Source organism: Microcaecilia unicolor, unplaced genomic scaffold (genome assembly GCF_901765095.1).
Source record: "Microcaecilia unicolor unplaced genomic scaffold, aMicUni1.1, whole genome shotgun sequence".
NCBI lineage: Eukaryota > Metazoa > Chordata > Amphibia > Gymnophiona > Siphonopidae > Microcaecilia > Microcaecilia unicolor.
Genome location: NW_021963679.1, coordinates 661,435 through 684,000, shown reverse-complemented (window position 1 = coordinate 684,000; position 22,566 = coordinate 661,435). Strand labels below are relative to the sequence as shown.

Here is a 22,566-nt window from a genome sequence, read left to right as displayed (position 1 = left end):
AGGGAAAATGGCTGAGCTGCTGGGACATGGGAGGGAGAGGAGGAAGGGACGAGGGAAGGGAAAGAGCTACTGGGACATGGGAGGGAGAGGAGGAAGGGACGAGGGAAGGGAGAGAGCTACTGGGACACGGAAGGGAGAGGAATAAGGGACTGGAGGGAAGGGAGAGAGCTGCTGGACATGGGATGGAGAGGAGGAGGGGATTGGATGGGAAAGAGCTACTGGACATGGGAGGGAGAGGAAGAAGGGACTGACAGGAAGAGAGAGCTGCTGGGACATGGGAGGGAGAGGAAGAAGGGACTGGAGGGAAGGGAGAGAGCTGCTGGGACATGGGAGGGAGAGGAAGAAGGGACTGGAGGGAAGGGAGAGAGCGTCTGGGACATGGGAGGGAGAGGAAGAAGGGACTGACGGGAAGGGAGAGCTGCTGGGACATGGGAGGGACTGGCGGGAAGGGAGAGAGCTACTGGATATGGGAGGGAGAGGAGGAAGGGGCTGGAGAGCTGCTGGACAAGGAAAGAAGAGGAAGAAGGGACTAGAGGGAAGAGAGCTGCTGGACATGGGAGGATAGGGAGAGAAAGAGGGGAAATGGATGATAGGATGCAGAGAGAAAGGGGAGAAACTAGAAGGATGTGGAGAGAGGGAGGAGACTGAACAGAAAAAGGGTAGAGAGATAGACACTGGATATAAGGAGAGGGGAGATAGAGACACTAGATGGAAGGATCAGGAGAGAGGGTAGATGAGTGGAAGGATAAGGAGAGAAAGAGGGAAGACACTGGATGGAAGGGTAGGGAGAAAAAGGAGACGCTGGATGCAAAAGAAAGAGGGGAGACACTGGAAGGATGGGGAGAGAAAGAGGGGAGCTGCTGGATGGAAAGAGGGAGAGGACAGAGTAGGGAAAGACTGGAGAATAAGAGGAAGGGGCATGTGGAGAACAAGGGTGAGGAAAAGATGAAAAGCCATAGGTGATGAACGGACAGGAAAACCCTGGCAAGAGAAAGACGAAGGAAAGCAGAATCTAGAGACTGGGAGCAACACAATGAGAAAAAGTAAATGGCCATACAACAAAGGTAAAGAAAATAATTTTATTTTTAATTTAGGATAAAGTAATATGGTACCTGTGTTAATAAAGTTTCAGAGACCAATACTTCCTTCCTTAGGTCAGGAGAGGATATCGTAACAGCATTATACTGACCTGAGGCAGGAGGTTTTGGCCTCTGAAAGCTCACTGAAAAGTGTGACTAAATTTTGCTGGGGGAGGGGGGGTAGAGAGAAAATTTTGTGCCCACCCACTTTGGGTTCAGGCCCACCCAAAATTGGCAGTCTGGCTACGCCACTGATCTGGTCTCTTAAGAAAGCTCAAGTGACAGAAACATTTCTGATATTGTAGCCCCACAAGTGGCTTATACAAAGTTCCCAACTTAAAAGCTTGCTTCTCTAATTGGCATGGACTGGGAGGGTTTCTGAAGTATTATTCAGCCTTTAGGAAGAGGAGGCTAAGCTAGGCAGTGATCTGCAGTGATTACATATAATAAACTTGGAGTGAGATGTTTTCTGTTCTCTATAGACTCGGACTATTGGAGAACCTAAAAAATGTTAGCAATTATATGGAAGAACTTATGAAGGAGCCACAAACAGGAAGAGAGTAATCATTTTCTTATAGTAGCAATCTTGTCCTCAGGAGAGGGTCTGTCCTTCATTTTATGACTTTAGAGTTTTGATTAAGACATGCTGAAAGAAATCTTTGGCCATCCAGTCCAGCTGCAAAAGGAATGCTTGGGGTGGGGGAGGGGGTATGTGAGGATACTGACCTGTCCTGCAGAATTCTGACAATTACATCACCAGCATAAGCTGAGGTGCTCCCAGAAAAATCCAGTATTTTTCTCTACCTTCAGCAGGTGGTAGGTCATGCTGGAGGTGGTCCTGTCCCTGACCTAGCTCCCCGCTCTGCTGGCCATGGCTGCACAGCATGGTTGAGCTTAACAGATGTTTCAAAGTCACAATCTCAGGACCGTACTTGGGAGCGTGGCCAAGATTGCGGCACTGTGTAGATGCTGAGAGCAGGTCGGAGTGTGAGCTGCGTTCCATTTTACCTTTTTGTTTTTTTTTTCCTTAATATACTGCATACCAAAAGGAAAGGGGTGGTAAAGACTGCGCCCTCCGCAATTTGAATGGCGCCCGCGATCCAGCAGCCTATCGACTGCTTCATTGTCAGAACTCCTCCGTTTTCCGGGGATGTTAGGCCAGTGGTGAGGTCAGATGCAGGAGAATCAACCTCTTCGGGACATGAAACATTTCTTTCACCCCTGGCATTTTTGGTTCCTCCGTGTCCAGTGTCAGTGTCTGCTCAGGGTGAGGCAACGCCCGCTGCCAAAGTAGCTGCTGGGATTGTTGATGTGGAGGGTACCAGAGTGGATGCATTTGGCCCGAGTAAGGAAACATCAGGAACTGTGGAGATTACACAGTTTTCCATGGAGGTTACACTCAAGCAGATTTGGAAAATGCTGCAAAAAATGGATAGTGTGACTACCAAAACTTCTGGAGAGGTAAACACTCTGGGGAGGAAGATGGAAGATTGGATTAAAGTAGTAGAACAGGTTAAACATGATATTTCCTAAGTTAATCAAATGCAAGGGGAATTAAAAAGTCTTCAAGATTTTAAGTTATCTGTTGTTAAAGATAACCTTGGTATGCATAGAAAAATTGGAAAATATTGAGAACTATAATTATAGACTGAATCTCAGGCTGCTGAACTTTCCAAAGACCACTTGAATACTTCCTCTTGATTTATTCAAGAGATATTTGATTGAAATTCTGAAATATTCCCCAGAAGCTGTTCCCGTGATAAATAAAATATATTATTTACCCACATCCTCAAAATATTCTCAGGGTAAAATGGAGGGTAATGGTGTCTGTTGTTGGTGGCAGGAAAGGAGGCCGCTGACTTCTTCCTTACTGGGGAAGTTCTGAAGGGAGGCCGCCGACTTCTTCCTTACTGGGGAAGTTCTGGCAGTGGATCTCAACAGCTGGTGGGCATTAAGCATCTCGCCAGCAAAGGTAATCTCTGTTTTGCTAGTTGTGTTTTGCAGAAGCTCATATTGTCTTGTGCAATAAAAGGATGGAGATTACCAACAGGGAAACCAGAGACATTTCACTTTCTCTAATTCTATCATTTTTGTGGAACTGAAATGAGGAGAAGCAACCACTGCAAAACTGAAGCTGCTGACGTATTGGGGATACACAGTAGCGAGCAGGAGCCTCAGAGGCTCCCCATTGTGCCCAAATGGAGAGGGAGAGGAGAAATTCGAAGGTCAACCATCTGCACAAGCACTCCCAAAGATAGCAGGTTATCCAACAAAACCTGCTAATCCAGAATACCGTTTTTTCCAAATTAACCGGCTATTCCACAAAATGGAGGGAAGGCATGAGAGCACATTCAGTCCACTCTGGAACTAACGTCAGATACAATGGGTATACAGCTGCCATGCCTAATTGTGCGCTGTTTAAGGCGCAAGCCAAAGGAGAACACCTTAGCGCAGGCCTTTGTGCAGGGACTGGCGCAAAGACGAAGAACAGCCAGCATCACAAGAAAAGTAAGTCTCACTAGGATACAAGAACTCCCTGATAGAATTTAATCTCTCTATGCTCCAAAACAGACAGATTGTGGTGGTATATGCTGTTAATTGCTAGCATAACCAGTACAACTACTGGAGGACAGAACGGGTTAGAGAAATGGCTCCCAAATTATTATGTCAGAATAGTGAGAGAGGATATTGGAAATCTAAGCTTTACATCACCCAACTTGAAGAAATACAATAGGCCAATAGAGGTTAAGATCTCAAATAAAGATAGAAGAGGACCAACATTAAAAAAGGACATGAGGGAAATAAATAAACAGAAAAATGCACTGAAAAATGTGAAACTAGGTAAGCAGCTGAATGGCGAGGTCTTGCCAGTCCCCTGCTACTACTTCAACACAAGATCCTTGGTCATAAAGGCCATAGTAGTGAGGGACTCAAGCAGCCTGGATTGGTGTTTGTGACAGAAACATGGTTACAATCAAGAGAGGATACATTCCTACGAGACCTCTTATCAGGAAGATATAAAATCACACATATATTTCGTACATCCAAAACAGGTGATGGGGTAGCTATAATATATAAAAGATGTTTGATTGAGAAGAGTTATCAGTCATCCTACTTAGAATTATTATCATGCAAGGTCAGAGACGCTTCACTAGTAGGTAGCTTAAGAGATATTGTATACTAGTAAAAAAGGCCCGTTTCTGACACAAATGAAATGGGCGCTAGCAAGGATTTCCCTGGAGTGTGTATGTTTGGGAGAGTGTGTGTGAGAGTGACTCTGTGAGAGAGAGAGAGAGAGAGAGAGTGAATGTGCGAGTGTGTATGTGTGTGCCTTTTTGTTATTTGTGTGTGTGTTTGTTTTGTGGCGGGAGGGTGGAGGTTGGGAGGGGCGTTTGAATGAGTGTGTGTGTTTGTGATAGAGGTCCACTTCAATAACTTTAAAAATACAGGCATTCGAAATAGAAAGGATTTGGATTTTACCCCTTAAGAAAGTGAAGCCCAAGTAAATCCCTTGGCTGCTGGAGAACTTTGGCAGGCATTCAGGTACAAAGGGGGGTGGCAGTGAATCCCAGAGGCCAGGGCATTGCAGAGTTTGAGCTGGGACTCGGGAGAAGGGAGTTTGTTTGTGTCTCCAGAGCACCGCAACGCCTCGCTGGAGGAGGGGCGACGAGGTGCATGAGAAGGGATCGGGGCGAGCGAGCAGCTCCCTCTCCTCTGCTCTGAACTAACGTCACGGGTCTTTCTGAACTCACTTTTACTACCTCCATCCCATTTGCTCTTTCCTCTTCCTCTAGTCTTTTGTTTTCGCTGCTGTGCTTCCCTTCTCCCAAATCTGTGATATCTTCCAGGCTGGGAGCTCCTGTAAAAGGCAAATGAAACCTGGCAGCGTGAGATGAGGCTGGGAGGGAGCCTTTAGTAGGGAGCATTTGCCGCGCAGCTTTGTCCCTGCTTACAAAGGATGGGGGAGGAAGTGGGTGTCTGTTTTGCTGAGGAGAAAGGTTACCTTTTTTGGTTCTCGAAGTGACTTCATGAAAAGGAGCGCCCCTGTGTGCAATTTAGCAGAGTATTTTTCCGCTAGATTGTGTGTGTGTGTGTGCTTTTTTTCTGGTTGTGTGTGCCGCTCGGGCCCAGCATCAACGAACAGCTGATTAACTCCGCCTCCTCTGTGTTTCCAAACGCCTCCCCAACGCGGCTTCTAAAATGTCCGTTCCATTGTGACTTGGGAGGGGGTGTGGCGTTGCGTCGAGGGCGTCAGAGGACTAACTTCCATCTGTGCTACGACTTGAGGGTGGGGGGTGGGGATGCGTCTCTCTGTTCCGCCCTCGATGTCATAATGTTTTGACACGAGGGCGGGGCAGAAACCTATGGAACTTTGGAAGGCTAAGTGCTTTGAAAATATGCCTCATGGTGAGTGGGATGGCTTCACCACCATGAACTAACGAACCCTTCACGGAGTGGAGTGACTTCAGAACGTTGTCTTCAGAACGTTGAGGGTGCATTTTATTATAGTAGATTACTGTCCTCCAGGGAATTGGAAAGAAGCCAAAGGAGAATTCTATGAACTTATGATGACTCAAATCTAAAACCCAGTGCACAATTATGTGTAGGTGACATAAACACCCAGGACTTTAAAATGTTTCTAGAAAACATAAACACGAAGATTATTCCAGCCCAAGGAACATGTCAATTAGACCACCAACTAGACTTTGTAGCCTGGAGTACAGATTCTGAGACCCTAATAAGGGTAGAGGATAGAGGCTGGTCGCCCCTAATTTGGTCTGACCACTACCAATCACATGTAGTAGTATATTGGCAAGAAGACCTCTTAGGAAAAAAGAATAAGATAACCAAACAGGAATTAAGAGACGTATGCAAAAAAATTGATAACAAAGTTTTCTGGTCAAAGTGGAAGTAAATCTGAAAGAATCAGATTATCAAGTAACCATCACCCAGTGGAACAGTTTTATAGAGTCAACACTAAATGAAATATCTCCCCCAAAAATGAAAAAGGTCACAAAAAGGAGGAAGGATAATTGGTTTAATGAAGCCTTACTAAAACTGAAACAGTCCTGTAGGAAACTGGAGAGAATATGCTACAGAGGACTGGAGAAGAATGGTAAATGTATAGAAATTTCAAAATAAAGTAGCCAAACAGTACTTTTCTGAAAAAATAGGGAAAGGTATATCAGATATATATAAAAAAATAGATAATGGAACTCCTAATGAGTCCAGAAGAATTAATAGAAACAACAGTCACTCTACCCACTCTAAATTGTTTAGCACAACAAAATAAAATATGTAAGAAATACAGTAAAAGGGAAGGCAATAAATCTTAATGATTACAAAGAAATTATCTACAGTGGAGAGGTCATAATACAGAAGAAAAGAGAATGTGCAGCAGATAGAAACTGGTCAAATTTTTCACCTATTGAGATAGAGGCATTCAAGTATTTATAGCTAAAAAAGTCAAATGTCAATTAGATACCTGTCCAGTCTATGTGCTGAAAACCCCTCAGAAAGTTACTTTGCTCTAGGATTGACATGGATAAAAAAGTCCTTAATTACAGGCTCTTTTCCAAGATAATTTGGCAAAATTATACTTACCCCCATCCCAAAAAATCAGAATGGAGACATAGGAGATGTCACCAACTGTAGACCGGTGGCTTCAGTACCATTAAATGTCAGAATCTTAGAAGATGTAGTCGCAGAACAATTAACAAATTTTCTGGAACATTGTAATCTATTACATCAAAACCAATCTGGTTTCAGAAAAAACTAGAGACACTGCTAGGTACCTTGATTCACAAATTCAGGAAAATCATGAATACTGGCATCAAATAGCACTGATGAAGTTTGACCTCCTAAGTGCCTTTGATATAGTAGCCCATAAAATACTCCTGGAAATCTTAGAATCCCTGGGAATTAATGGCGTAGTTTTGGAATGGATAAAAGGTTTCATCACGCTCAGATCTTAGAACGTGAAATGGAGTGGAACCTGTCTAATGATTGGACAGCACACACTGGGGTGCTATAGAGATCCACCTATCACCAATCCTATTCAATGTTCTGATGTCCACCCTGGGTTTCTATATGGAGAGGAATGAAATTTACTGGTTCTCCCATGCAGGCAACATAACACTGTATTTTTCCTTTTCATAAAGACAAAGATGACATTAACGCACTGGTCAACCATAGTCTGATGCTGGTTAACAAATGGGAATCATGTCTGTATCTTAAACTGAATTGTGACAAAACAAATATTTTAGTAATTACATCACCTATCGTGGATGTGTCAAACATACAAGTACACTTCAATAGAATACTACTGAAAATTGAAAAAGAACTGTAAATACTAGGGATAACGATTGATAGATACCTATCCTTTAATGGCAAAAAATGGTTAAACAAGCCTTCCGTATACTCAAAAAAAACTCTGGAGAATACGTCATTGCTTCAGTTGAGACAAATTTTAGACTATTGATATAATTTCTCATTCTTGCACAAATCGATTATTGCAACGTATTATATGTAGGCTGTTCAACATCAATTAGAAAAAAGATACAGTCAGTACAGAATGTTGCAGCTAGACTGATCTATTCTAAATCGAAATACAAGAGGGTAACTTCTTTGTATATCACATTACACTAACTACCGTTCAAAGCGAGAGGGATTTTTAAACTGTGCACCATGATACACTCATTTATACATGGCAAAATGCCAAAATATCTAACCTGTTGGATAATACCACCCGAAAAGAGAATGAGAAGGATGAAAGGAAATCTTCTGGACCTAGTATTTCCATCAACAAAAGGTGTCATATTTAAGACAATACACTCAACAACCTTATCATATCTATCAGCAAAATGGTGGAACGATATACCAGTGACAATAAGATCAATATCAGAGTACGGAATTTTCCGTAAATAGTTGAAGACTCCTCTATCCAGAAAATATGTGATGAGGAATGAGGGATAATGTATACAGCACACCAGTACCCCCCAACTACAGCCGTTATGAGTCGAGTCTAAAATGTAACAATTTACTAGATTTCTTAATGTAAGTTGCGCTGAACTCAGTCTGGGAATGGTTGCAACTAATAAGAAATAAAGTAAAATAAAAGTAAAGTAACCTGAGGCCACAGTTGGATTTGAACAATATATCGGCTATTCATGAAGGATCTTTATCCGAAACATCTGAAAGAGCTACTTTGTTGGTTTCTTTAATATTTGAGCAAGATCTTAATGCAATTTTGAAACTGTATTCCCATCATGCATCTGAGTTATTTCATGGGGAAACGATCTGGATCTATCCCGATGTCACAAAGAAGATAGTTGTTTTCAGCAGCAAGGAAAGAGACTGAAGATGTGGATGTAAATTTTTGCTGGCATACCCATGTAAATGTGTGGTTAAACTTGGAGGGACAAAATATGTCTTCTTCAGCCTGGAGCAATTGAGAACGTTTCTGAATATGAAGAAGATCATTTGAGCGTTTTTCTGATAGTGGAGTGGAGTGGAGGAGTGGCCTAGTGGATAGGGTGGTGGACTTTGGTCCTGAGGAACTGAGCTCGATTTCCACTTCAGGCACAGGCAGCTCCTTGTGACTCTGGGCAAGTCACTTAACCCTCCATTGCCCCATGTAAGCCGCATTGAGCCTGCCTGGGAAAGCGCAGGGTACAAATGTAACAAAAAAAAATATGACAGTACAATAATTTAAGGTTGGGGGGGGCTCTTTTCTCCTCTCTCCTGATATATCTTAAGTCCACTCCATCAACCTTTTAAGGTCTAAGGAAGATTTGAGCATGTTTTTCTACAGTATGTTGGATTTCCTCTTGAATAACGTTTCTTTTCTGTTTTGCTTGTGCAAGAGTAATCTTGTATTATTATTTGAAAAATGGAAAAAAAAAAAAAAGGGACAATACCTGGTTCTGCTCGGAGCTTGGCTCCGCAGCCCCCAGTCGCACTTCTTAGTGTCACTGTGTGAGGCTTTGACTCGGTCCTTCAGGGCCTTGCCTGAGGGGTGCAAGTCCCCTCTTGCCCATTCACCCTGTTTGGGTGTACTCCCCACAAGCTCCCCTTGCAGTTCCCAGGCTTTCCAAAAGTACTCGCTTTGGCAGCACTTATACAAAAAAAAAAAAGTACTTCATTTGGCTTGGCTAGCTTTATTCTGTTTGTCAAGGACTAATGCTGTTGTGAAGAACTAAGTAGGGAATTTCCTTCTATGTGCACCCAGAGAGACTTGGGGATGGTGAGGATATGCCAGAGCTGTAGGCCGAGGCGGTCAGGCAGGCCCAATCACGTCTGTCATATGGTTGCTGGTCGGTAAATGTTAGGCAGTCTTCAGAGCCAGCAGCTGAGCAGGAATAGGATCTAGTTGTTGTGGAGGGTGGACTCTCCCTGTTGGGAGACTGTGAGGTGCGGTTCCATGGGCTCCATTCTTTTGTTGTGAGAGTCTGTCTCATCTCTCTCAGATGAGGGTGTGGGAGCCTTGGCTATACTTAAGTTCCTGCAGTGGTCCCATCGAGGCCCTGAAGCATTTTCCACTCCATAAGGCTCTCATCTTCATGATGATGGTGGAGTGGGAGTCCCCGGATGGTCACCTCAGAGTGTCTGGGGTTCTTGATAATCTCTTTGCCTTCTCTGAGGAGGTTGAGAAGTGTTGAGTCTTCTCAAAGTGGACTCCCTGGTTATGGTGGTCACAAAGGCAACTGCTGTACCTGTCCAAGGGGACTTGGCCCCTATGGAGCTCCATAAAAAGAATGTGGAGCAGCAGCTGCACCTGGCCTTTTTGGTGGGGGCCCCAGCATTCAGGCTGCTATTTGTGGCGGTTACATAGTTCAAGCTGCGTTGATTCCAGCAGTTGCTGGAGTCCATGGAGATTTCTAGCCTAGATTTTGGACATCCTTTTTGGGCAGATGCCCTCTACAATCTGGTCCGTCTGACTTCCAGCTCAGTGGCAGCATCAAGGTTAGTCATTGGTTGTGCCTTCACCACTGGGTGTCGATGCGGCTTCCAAGAAACTTTTGAGTCAACTGCCCTTTAGGGGGGGCACTTCCTTTTTAGTGATGACTTGGAGACATTGGTGAAGGTTATTTTGGAGGCATAGCTGTTCATCTCCCTCAGCTGTGGCAAAGGTGTGTAGCGCTCCAAGGCCTTAAGGGGGCAGGCCACTTCAGGTCCGCTCGGTGCCTTTCAGCCAGGTGGGAGGGCAGAGTAGGTCCTTCGCGCAGGGGTCCTTTCAAGGCCCCAAGGAAGCCGGACCCTTGTTTCTGCTGGAAAGCAGGCTGTCTCTCTTCTGTAATGATTGGGTTCTGGAGGTGGTCAAGAGGGGGTACTCCATGGAGTTCGCTCATCTGGTTCTGGACACCTTCATGACCTCTCCCTGCAGCTCAGCTCTAATTTTTCAGGCTGTAGCTTTTACCCTGCAGCATTTCTGTGATATAGGAGTGGTGGTCAGTGGAACCTGTTCCGCTGACAGAGAATGGCCTGGACAGTACACTGTCTATTTCGTGGTCCTGAAGCAGGGCAGTTTTTTTCTCCCTATCCTGGACCTCAAGGGGGTTGATGCTCATCTGCGAGTCCAGCGCTTCTGGATGGAAATGCTTTGCGTGGTCATTTTGGTGCTGCTGGGGGAGTTCTTTACTTCCCGGGACCTCACGGAGAACTTCCACTTCCCCACTGTAGATCATCACAAGAGATATCTGCGTTTCTGTGTGTTAGAGTGACATTTTCAGTTTCTGGCCTTGCCCTTTGACCTGGCTACGGAACCCTGCTTGGGGGTGGTGTCAGGGTATTCAGGTTCATTCCTGCCTGGACGACTAGAAGATTTGGGCTGACTCTACTTTGGAGAACAGTTTGGGTATTTTGCAGGTCATTTCCCTCCTGGAATCCCAGGGCTGGGTAGTGAACCGGGCCAAAACTGATCTGGCCCTGTCTCAGTCTCTGAAGTATCTCAGGGTCTGCTTTGACACGGCCAGGGGGATGTTTTTTTATGGAGGGGCGGGCAGAGAAGCTCTGGGTGCATTTACTCTGGTTGTGTGATCTCTCGGAGCCCACAGTTTGAGATTAATTGCAGGTCTTGGGCTCCATGGCTGTTATGCTGGAGGTGGTGCCTTGATTGAGAGCTCATATGTGCCCTCTGCAGCAGACCTTATTGTCCCAATGGACTCCTGCCTCGCAGGACTTCCAGTTCTGGGTGCATTTACTCTGGTTGTGTGATCTCTCGGAGCCCACAGTTTGAGATTACTTGCAGGTCTTGGGCTCCATGGCTGTTATGCTGGAGGTGGTGCCTTAATTGAGAGCTCATATGTGCCCTCTGCAGCAGACCTTATTGTCCCAATGGACTCCTGCCTCGCAGGACTTCCATTGTCTTCTGTCACCCAAGATGAGGCCTAGTCTAGCCTGGTAGTACTGTCCAGTTCACTTCCTGAGAGGGTTCCTCTAGATCCCCTGCGGTGGGTTCTGGTCACCATGGTTGCAAGTCTCCTCTGTTGAGGAGCTCACTGCCCTGGCTGAGGGGTGTAGAGCACCTGGTCGAGCTAGGAGACATCCTTGTCCATCAGTTGCCTGGAGCCCCAGGTGGTCTGTCTAGCTGTCCTTGAAGGGAAAGTGGTCAAAGTGATGTTGGACAGTGCCTTGGCTGTGCTGTACATAAACAATCAGGGTGGTGCCAGGTGTCAGGCGTTGGCTCTGGAGGCATTCTGTCTCTGTCGGTGGGTAGAAACCCATCTGCAGGCCCTTTCAGCGGTCCATATTGCGGGCAAGGACAAGGTACAGGCAGAGGTTCTCAGTCGCTACTTCCTGGATCCAGGAGGGTGGGAGCTGGGGCAACAAGTTTTTCAGCTCATTCTGGATCGCTGGGGACCTTCACAGTTCAGCTTGATGGCATCCAGGATTAGTGCAAAGTCGCAGTGCTTCTTCAGTTGGTGGAGGGAGCCGACATTGTTCTGCAGTCCCGTCCTTGGAAGACCTCGACTCGGGGTTCTGGGTGTACTCTGCGCTTCCTTTTCAGTGCTTCAAAAAAACAAAATTTATTTGTGATTGACAGCCATACGGGGTTCCCGTGATATGACTATATCCTGGTATATGCAGAGTAGTGAGTGACAGTCTGTGGTGTTTTGCTTGCTTGATTATCATTGCAGCTGCAGTGGTTGATGGGACATGGGTTCGCTATAAAGAGATCTTCTACTTGGGCAGATACATACTGGATTGTTTCAGGGAGCAGCTCAGCTTATGCTGGTGATGTAGCTGTCAGAGTTCAGTTTTCTCTACCTCCACCTGCTGGTAGGAAGAGAAAACACCCATTTGTGCAGAACGGTGTTGCTGATTAAAGAAAAGAAAATTATCCAGTGAGACAAAATAATTTCTCCTTGTTTAACCTTTCATATAACAGAGCACTGGTGATTTTCCTGATTTCTACACACCACAATAAATTTACTAGACTTTGTCAATCTACTAAGTTTATATAAAATCAGGTCTTATAGAACTCAAGAAAAATGATTGCCTCCTATTTTTCTGAGAATCTTAAAAAGTGCTAGAATTCTCAAAATGTCTGGATATTTTTGAATATAAGATGTGTGTATTTCTTTGTGGCAGTGTCCCTTATTTTTTATAATCATGATTTTGCATATATCTGGTTGATGCTTGAATGAGACCCTGACGAGAGTTAGCAGAGAATGGTAACAGGATGATCTCCATAAAATTGGATACCCAAATATCTTGTCAGGCAGGTTTACAGCATAAGGACACAGGCTGCATGTTCTCAATTCACCCAGCTGCTGCTCTTTCTGCCATTCCCCTGTATGCTTAAGAAAGTATATTGTGGTCAGGAGCATCAGTACAGGAAACACTTTCTTTTGCTGTACCTACCTCCTGCTGCTGTGGACTTCCACATCTGAAAAGTAGGGGAGAGGGACCCAGAATGGGGAAGGATTTAATGGATGTCAGAAATTTGGATGAGGGAGGGATGAAGAAGATGCAGAAAGGACAGTGATACGAGGTGAAGGAAAAGATGAAAGGATAGGTAGCTAAATCTGATGGTACAAAACAAAAGCACGGGCAAAGTGAAAGTTAAAGTTGGTGATGGGGCAAAGAATTGAACTGGTAACGAGAGAAGAATGGTAGCATGAAACCTGGGATTAGAAAGATGATGAAAAGTACCTGCATATAATATGTAAACTGCTTTGATTGTAGTGCAGAATGGCAGTATATAAAAGAATCAAATAAACTGTGAAAGTAGTAGGGATCTTTGAATTTATTTATGTATTTATTTATTGCATTTGTATCCCACATTTTCCCACCTCTTTGCAGGCTCAATGTGGCTTACAATAATCATGAATAGTGGAACTATATTAGAAAATAGACATTTAGTGTTACAGAAGGATCTTGAGTAACATGATAATGAAAAAACATGATAGTCGTATAGCAAGCAGATATTGTAAGACAGTTCTGGATATATGTGGAGAAGTTGTGTATATTTACATTGGTTGATCTTTGTGGTATACCTTGTTAAAGAGATGGGTCTTCAGCAGTTTGCGGAAGTTCGTTAATTCGTAAATCATTTTAAGTTGCACGGCAATGCATTCCATATCTGTGTGCTCAAGTAGGTAAAGTTTGACGCGTGTGTTAGTTTGTATTTCAGACCTTTGCAGTTAGGGAAGTGCAGATTAAGGAATGTGAGGGATGATCTTTTGGCATTCCTGGGTGGTAAGTCTATCAGGTCTGACATGTAGGCTGGTGCATCTCCGTGAATGATTTTGTGAACTAGGGAGCATATTTTGAACGTGACGCGTTCTTTAAGTGGGAGCCAGTGTAGTTTTTCTCGTAGGGGTTTAGCACTTTCATATTTTGTTTTACCAAATATGAGTCTAGCTGCAGTGTTCTGGGCTGTCTGAAGTTTCTTGATTATTTGCTCTTTACAGCCGGCATAGAGTGCATTGCAGTAGTCTAGATGACTGAGCACCATTGATTGTACTAGGTTATGGAAAACAGTCCTTGGGAAGAAAGGTCTTACTCTTTTTAATTTCCACATGGAGTGGAACATCTTCTTGGTTGTGTTTTTCGCGTGGCTCTCGAGTGTTAGGTGTCTATCGATGGTAACTCCAAGAATTTTTAGGGTGTCCGAAATTGGAAGGTTCAGATTTGGCGTGTTAATGGCAGTGAATTTGTTCTTGTTATGTTGAGAGGTGAGTATTAGGCATTGGGTTTTTTCTGCATTAAGTTTCAGTCGAAATGCATCCGCCCATGAACGCATGATATGGAGACTTTGATTGATGTCATTAGAAATTTCCTTTAGATTTTGTTTGAATGGGATGTATATCGTTACGTTGTCTGCATATATGTATGGGTTGAGGTTTTGGTTTGATAATAGTTTGGCGAAGGGTATCATCATTAAGTTGAATAGTGTCGGCAAGAAGGGGGATCCCTGTGGGACTCCGCATTCAGGTAGCCATGCGGCTGAAGTAGTCGAGTTAGATGTCATTTGGTATGATCATGTGGTTAGGAATCCCTTGAACCAATTGAGAACGTTTCCTCCGATTCCGAAGTACTCAAGGATATGTAGTAGTATTCCATGATCAACCATGTCGAAAGCGCTTGACATGTCAAATTGTAGAAATAATATGTTCTTTCCAGTTACAATCATCTGTTTGAATTTGGTCATGAGAGTCACTAGTACTGTTTCAGTACTGTGGTTAGACCGAAATCCTGACTGGGAGTCGTGGAGTATTGAGAATTTATTTAAATAGTTTGTGAGTTGTTTGGTCACCAACCCTTCCGTTAGTTTGGTTATTAAGGGAATGGATGCTACTGGCCTGTAGTTGGTCAGTTCACTGGCACTTTTCTTTGTGTCTTTGGGTATGGGGGTGAGTAGAATGTTTCCTTTCTCCTTCGGGAAGAGTCCATTTTGTAACATATAATTCAGGTGTTTCGTTATGTCTGTTATAAATTGTTGAGGAGCAGATGCCATAAGGTTGTTTGGACATATGTCTAGTTTGCAATGAGATTTGGCAAATCTTTTGAGCGTTTGGGAGATGATATCCTCTGATAGTGTCTCGAAGTTGGTCCAGGTTCTGTCTGCTGGGTAAATGCCAGGGTCTGGGTCTAGACAGTCAAGGAGTTCAGCATAGTCGATGGTACTGACAGGTATCTTAAGTCGCAGTTGTACAATTTTCTCGTTGAAGTATTTCGCGAGATTGTCTGCTCCTGGTGCGTCTTTGCTGTTGGTTGTGACTGGTGTAATATCTAGTAGTTTATTCACGAGTTGGAAGAGTTTGTGTGTGTCCTTGTAGTTTGGTCCAATTATAGTTTTGTAATATAATTTTTTAGTTTGTCTTATGGTATATTTGTATTTTCTTTGGAGTTGTTTCCAGGCGTTAAATGTGGGGTCGTCTTTCTTTTTATTCCATGCATGTTCTAACCTTCTAGCTTGTGTTTTAAGTTTTTTCAGCTCTTCATTGAACCATGGTATTGAATTCTTTCTGTGTGAGATTCTGGTTTGGGTTGGAGCAATATTGTCTAGTATGGATCTGCATCTGTCATCCCATTCTAAGAGGAATTGGATTGTATCTGTTTTTATTGTCCATTCGTTGTAGTAGATCTGTTGCCAGAATATTACCGGGTCTATTTTTCCTCTCTTGGTGTAGGTTTTTCGTTCTTGTTTATCCGGTGAATCTTTCGTTCACCGTTGGAGGGAGATGTTTGCTTTATAGTGGTCAGACCATGGTGCAGGTGTCCATTTTGTGTTTGTTAGTCTAAGGTTTGAGTTGGGATCAAATTTGTGTGTGACAATGTCTAGTGTGTGTCCTTTGATGTGAGTTGGCTGCGTGTTTGTTCTGTGAAGATCCCATAGTTGTAAGAACTCTTCGCATTCTTGGGTGCTTGTTGAGTTGAGATCTTCAAGGTGCAGGTTGATATCTCCTATTATGATAAGATTTGAGGTAGAGACACAAGTGTTCGAGATGAAGTCCATGAAGTGTGTTTGGGAATCTTGCCAGTTGCCTGGTGGTCTATAGAGCAGGACTGCGTTAAGGTGTTCCTGTAAGTTAGGGTGATTAATTCTTACCGAGGCGATTTCAAGTTGTGGCAGAATGGATTCGGCTGTGGGTGAACTCGGATTTGTATATTATGGCTATTCCTCCTCCTCTTTTTCCGTTTCTTGTCCAGTGGGTAATTTTGTATCCTGGTGGGCATAAATCTAAGATTATGGGGTCTTTAAGGTCATGAACCCAGGTTTCAGTGATGTATAGGAGGTCAAGATTGTCTGTAGTGATTCAATCTGTTATAATTTCTGATTTATTTACTACTCATCTGGATTTTATGTATCCCATTTGGATTGGTCGGTAAGGTTCAGTTTGGGACATGGTTGTGTTAATTTTTATTATTTGCCTGTTTTTGTTGGTATCTGGTTCTGTTGTGTCCTTTCTTCCCTTTCTGTTATTTCTGAATGTATTTGTTTTTCCTTTTAGTTGGTTGTTATTCTTTTGGGCTGGTGAGCTGTAGTTGGGTTGTCTGTATGGTTTATGTCCTGTGGGTATATTATTGTTTGTATTGGGAGTGGTCCATGTGTGGTAGATTAGGGGGAGGAAGTAGATTATCATGAGCAGTTTGTTGATATTCATGTTGGCTGTGTTTGGTAATGGTTGGTAATGCCTGGTGGTGTTAGTGAGTGAATGATTAGAGGGTCTCAAACCAGTATCCTCTTACTTCATTCCCTGGACAAAACGTTTTTGAAACTGTAGCCCGTGGTCTGTCTCTCACCTACTCCAGTGTGCGGGGATCAGTTCCCAATAGGAGCAGGAGAAAGACAGACCTTGGTGCCAGGCCCCCCTTGGAGGCCGGGCCCAGGGAATTTTGCCCCCCGCTGCCCCTCCCCCTCTGTTTGGCCCTACCCTACCTTTTCCAGTGACATCCTTGATATAAGGAGTGATGCAGGCTGGAACTTGTCAGTATTTCTCTGCCTCCAGCAGATGGTGTGGGTTGAACTGGTGCAGCAATTTTTCTTCTTGGTAGGCCTCTCTCTCCAGGTTACAATCTTTGGATTGCAGCCCTTGAGATACAGGTTTCCCTGGTTGAGTGCGGAGGGGTTTGACCCTCCCTAGGCTCCAAGCTCTAGCCCATTGGCTTTAGCTTTGTGAGGCTAGCTGCAAGGGGGACCCATGGGACCTCTGCTAGTGAGGTAAGTTACTGATTCTTGTTTTTCTTGATCTCCTCCCCTCCTCAGGTCCCCACCACAGCACACTACTTAAAAAAGGAAAAATAAAAAGGGCGAAAAATGTGTAGGGGTTTAAATTCCAGCCAGGTATCTGCCTCACAGTTGTTTAATTAACAAAACAACAACAACAACACCAGCAAAAATAAAACACTTTGGGTATTGGTTCTTAATTGAAACCCATGAAGAGGCTGTTAGTCTGGTTTGTGAGCCCTTGAGCTGAGGCCTAGTATAGGTGTTAGGCCAAGGCCTAGGGTGGACCGAGCAGGCACTACATACTACCCCTGCCACCAAGCCCTGTACACACAGACAGCAACCAACTTGCACCTCCAGAAAAAGGAAGATAGGGCAATCAGGCGGGCCTCACGGCCTGTCGGGAACCCATTTACTCAGAATTCAAGCATGCGGGCCTCACTACTGAACTGGAACCAACTCATACGTAGGGAGGGGAGAAAGAGACTAAACGAGGGGTCCCCCACAGTGACCGGAGCACCAGCAGCACCCTCGGTGCTGGCAATCAAGGAGAAAGGGAAGCATACACAGAAACATGTCAAGCAGCACCCCACCGCACACAACGAAAGTGAGGGACTGCAAAACAAAGACAGAGAAACTCAGCAGACAGGGAAGGGAAAAGTCCGCAAAACAGAGTGCGGAGCCTAACACCCAGCACAGAAAGGGACAGTGCTCTGTAATACAGGAGGTAGTTACAGCAAAGAAAGGACTGAAACAGTCACACAGGGAAGACTGCAGTAAACAGACAACTGCCAGAAGCAGAGAAACTCTGCGGGCAAAGGGTTAACCAAGCTCAACACACACACAGCAACCAGAGGCAGGGAACACTGCAGACAACAGGTTAATCGGGAGAACAATGAATGAGTAAACAAACAACCCTCACGGAAAGAAACAAAGGGTCCTGAGACTGCTACAAGGGCAGGAGCTGCCAAACTGAAAACAAACACAGCATGAAGGGAACTTCGAAGGAAGGGGAAGCAAAACAAACTAGAACAGGACGAGGAAGGAACACACCATGCAGCACCACAACCAAACAGAGAGAGAGTCCCAGGTGCAGTGTAGAGAGGCAATTAGACACACACAGGCAGCAGCCGGCAGACAGAGACAGAGCAACAGAAACTACAAGCAAGGAAAGGAGTAACAACTGCACGCAAGCACAGAGCTAATAGCTCAGACAGAGCAAAGGTAAGCCTTCAGCAGAATTGGAGAAAACGCCAAAGCAGGGGTTGTAGGGAAAGGTAAGCTTAAGTAGATCAGACTGACATCAGCTCAGCCCCTGACGGACCAATCAGGAGCGGTTCCAAGCATTCCCCTGTCTGACTAGCAGAATTCTAACAGAATCATAACATCACCCCCCCTTCAAAGCCCCCCCCCCCCCTACCTCGGGACTGGGGTTTGGGCTTGTGCGGGAAGAGGCGGTGAAAACGTTTGACCAGTACTGGGGCATGTACATCAGCAGCGTCCTCCCAGGAATTCTCCGCTGGTCCATAGCCTTTCCAAGAAATCAGGTACTGAAGGTGTCCCCTGAGGCGCTGAGCATCAAGGATCTTCCGGACTTCATATTCCTCCTGGGAGGCAGATACCGCGGAACTAGGTGGCAGAGCGGGCAGGGATCCTTTTCTAAGAATCACAGGCTTAAGCAAGGAGCCATGAAAGGTGTTATGTACTTGGAGAGTGGGTGGTAACTTCAGCTGGTAGCTTACTGGATTGATTTGGGGTATGGACCCACAAATCATGGCGCAAACCGAGAAGAAGGAGTCTTCAGTCGAAGGTTGCGAGTAGACAAACCATACTAAATCACTCGACTGGAATCGGGGTTCCAATCTCCGACGCTTCATGCGAGCAGAGGTTAATTGCAGTGTCTTCTGGATGGAAGACCAAATAGACTGGAAAGAGGTTACTGCTTTGGCAGCCGCTGGGACATCAGAGCTAGTCCTCAATGGAAACAGTACGCGAGGATGTCTTCCATACACTATGAAAAACGGAGAAGCCCCTGTCACCGAGCTCTCTCTATAGTTATGGGCAAACTCTGCCCAAGGAAGCAACTGACTCCAGTCGTCATGATGGTCGGTAACATACATTCTGAGGAATTGCTTCAAGCTTTGATTGATGCGTTCTGTTTGACCGTTGGACTGGGGGTGGTATCCTGAGGAGAAATTTAGTTTTACCTCAAGGGCCCGATTCATGGCTCGCCAAAACTTAGATACAAATTGTACTCCACGGTCAGACGTAATTGATTCTGGTAGGCCGTGGAGACGAAAAATAAACATGATGAAGTACTGAGCAAGCTTCACAGCTGACGGAAGGCTAGACAAGGGTACAAAGTGGGCCATTTTAGAAAACTGGTCTACCATGACCGAAATGGCTGTATATCCTTCAGATGTAGTTAGGTCAGTAGTGAAGTCCATGGCTATATGGGTCCATGGTCTCTCAGGCACTGGTAATGGCATGAGGAGACCCTGGGGTCTTTGCCGATCAGCCTTATGCTGAGCACACTGTGGACAAGCGGCAACAAATTCTTGCACATCATGGTCAAGTGTAGGCCACCAATACCTGTGCAAAATGAACTATTTAGTCCCCAGGATACCAGGATGTCCAGCAAGTCGGGAGGCATGACGCCACAGAAGTACTCTTTCTTGCATACTATAAGATTTGTGTGCAGATCTTTATAGAATAGCACCTAGCAAGATGCACGCTTAAATCCAAAATGTTGCCAGTTAACACATATAATTTATTGTTGGCACCCAGGTTTAGATTTATTAAAACTTGATATACTGCACAGTAAATACTAGGTGGTTTCCAATAATAAATAAAAACAAAGTAAGAAAAGAATGTCATTATCAACAGAAAAGAATAGTAGGTAAAAGTAAGAATCATAAAAATTATAATGCACCACACACTGCATACCATACAACAGACTCCAAAGCCTCCCCAGGTGCCCCCCCCCCCCCCCCCAAGGCAGCAGAAACTCACAGGAGGCAAACATCAAGGACCGAAGGCAGCTGTAAACAAAAATACCTTCAGCTGACCCTTAATGGATGACAAGTTTGGTTCCTGCTTAATTGACAGTGGTGCTAATTGACTCATTGGTCAATTTAGTTGTGCATGCATCTCAGGATAGCACACAATTTTACATGCAGAAATTTGTGTGATATCCGAGGGTAAAGGATCAAAAGAGACGACAAACTAGAAGGGATCATGGAATAATATACCTGATGTAAGCAACAGATCTTTGGGGCACCCCACAAGCAAAAAGAAAGAGCCAAAAAATATCATCATAAAAACTTCAAACATTCTATTAGGAAGATAGGACCGGAACCAATTTAATACTGAGCCCCAAAGACCTGATGTGGTAAGGGACAGGCCTAGACAAGGGATATCATAAAACTTGACTGTCATCAGCCGTTGATTATGAAGAGACATGTTGCATTCTTTGGCATGGCTGGAGGGTGTGCTTATGCCCAGCAGCACACCCTAGGGGTCACATGAAAGCCAGCATGTCAGTAGTAGGTCTGGCTCCTACTGCTCTGTTTGTGATGGGGAGACTGCTGTTTCAGCACTGGGACATACTCGAGTGTCCTTGGGGGGGGGGGGGGTGGAGGATGCAGCTGCAAAATACATTGAAATATAGTTTTCATGTGAAACATAGCTTTGTCTATTTTTAGTTTAGCTAGCTTCTCATGAACACAGTCTTCTGAAAATTTAGTTCTGCCTGACTTCTGTTCTTATGTCAACTGCCTGGTTATTTTGTTGATTTATCTTGCAGTCTAAAGAGATCTCCTATTACAGGTACACAACTTTACTGAAGTTGATAATGATTGGTAGCATGAATTTGGGTGTTCTGATTAAGGAGGGATCTAAAGTAGATTGTGAGTATAGAAGAGTTTGGCCCACATGGGAAGACCGGTTATTCTCCAAGGACAAGCAGGCTGGATTATATTCACAACTGGGCTGACGATCCGCGTCGGCCTGGGAATCAGCATAATAGATCAAAAAATAAAAGTTTGCCAGAGCCTTCTGGTGCGCGTGCAGTGTGTATACGCAGACTGATTTCCTGCCCATCATGTGACCCAGTTTTCTTCCTTCCACGTGAGGAGCAGCAGCTTCTGTCTGAGGTTCTTCTTCGTGACCGGGAAAGAGCCTTCGCTTTTGACCTTTGGGTTTATTGTTTTAGATTGTTTTCACTTTGTTAAAAAAAAAAAAAGAGTTTTCCTATTTTGAAGTTTCCTTTATTTTTCGTAGCGGCTGGTTCTCTCCTTTTTTGTATGTCTTTTTATAGGCACAATTGAGCCATTTGATTTTGCTGGTGTGGTCTTCCCTTCCATGAGAAGGGCACAGCGAAGGCGACAAGATAGATGATGCCAATCAAACTTCTACTGGACTCAAGAAAAGTTCACAGCAAGAGTTTATTAATCAAAAAAATGGACTCGACACAAATCGTGTTTCGGCCACTCTGGCCTGCCTCAGGAGTCCCTAAAACAGTACATAATGAATTATCATAACTCAGCATAAATAATACAATAGGTAACATAATATAACATGAGTAATAATAACAATATACATTAACAAAGGACACAAACTGATATATCTATGTATAGCTTAAGACCATAAAAATATTAAAATTATTGCAAATGCATGTAAATGAGCATGGGTACAACATTCAAAAGCTGAATAGAACTCTTATCTCAGCCAAAGAATTGTTGTTACAAACACATTAAAATGTCCATGGGTATAGCATTCAAAAGCAAACAATAGAACGTTTAAATAAGATAAAAGTATATGGGGCAAGATGGCGTCTGAATAGGACGTGTGTGAAACAGCTCCTCACTCAACTCCCTCTTGCTGTTTTTTTTTTCCTTAAAAAAATACATTTTCATGCCCAAGAGAAGGGGCAAACAGAGGGCTTACCCTGCTCCCTCTGCAAGACAGGAATTGGGACCGATGGACCGTTTCACTGTTCCCAGAGTAGAATTGACTGGGCAACAACCCTTGCTTGCAGGAGGGATCGATGAGAGGAGAACCGACCTACCTGCCTGAGGGAGAAACATCTCTGAGCCCAGAGGAACGGAGTCCTCCTTCGATGCCGGCAATGCTGGCAGACCAGAGCCCTGGATTGACTAGACCCGATGAGGAGATGTCTGATCTGGGAGCAGGGGCAGACTCTGCTAGCAGAACGCCGCGTGCAGCAGTGCTGGTGGTTACTGCTGAGAATACCGAAGGAGCAGGAGTTGAATCACAGGAGAGCAAGACTGGCTCTAAGAAAGGAGCTCA

The 22,566-nt window shown here is 44.5% G+C and overlaps 1 protein-coding gene across 1 annotated transcript in view; it reads left to right on the top strand.

Moving 5' to 3' along the window:
- Nucleotides 1-22,566, top strand: part of LOC115459561 (nucleoside diphosphate kinase 7-like) — a 542,835-nt gene that overhangs the window by 87,215 nt on the left and 433,054 nt on the right. The gene's annotated exons all lie outside the window — the stretch shown is intronic.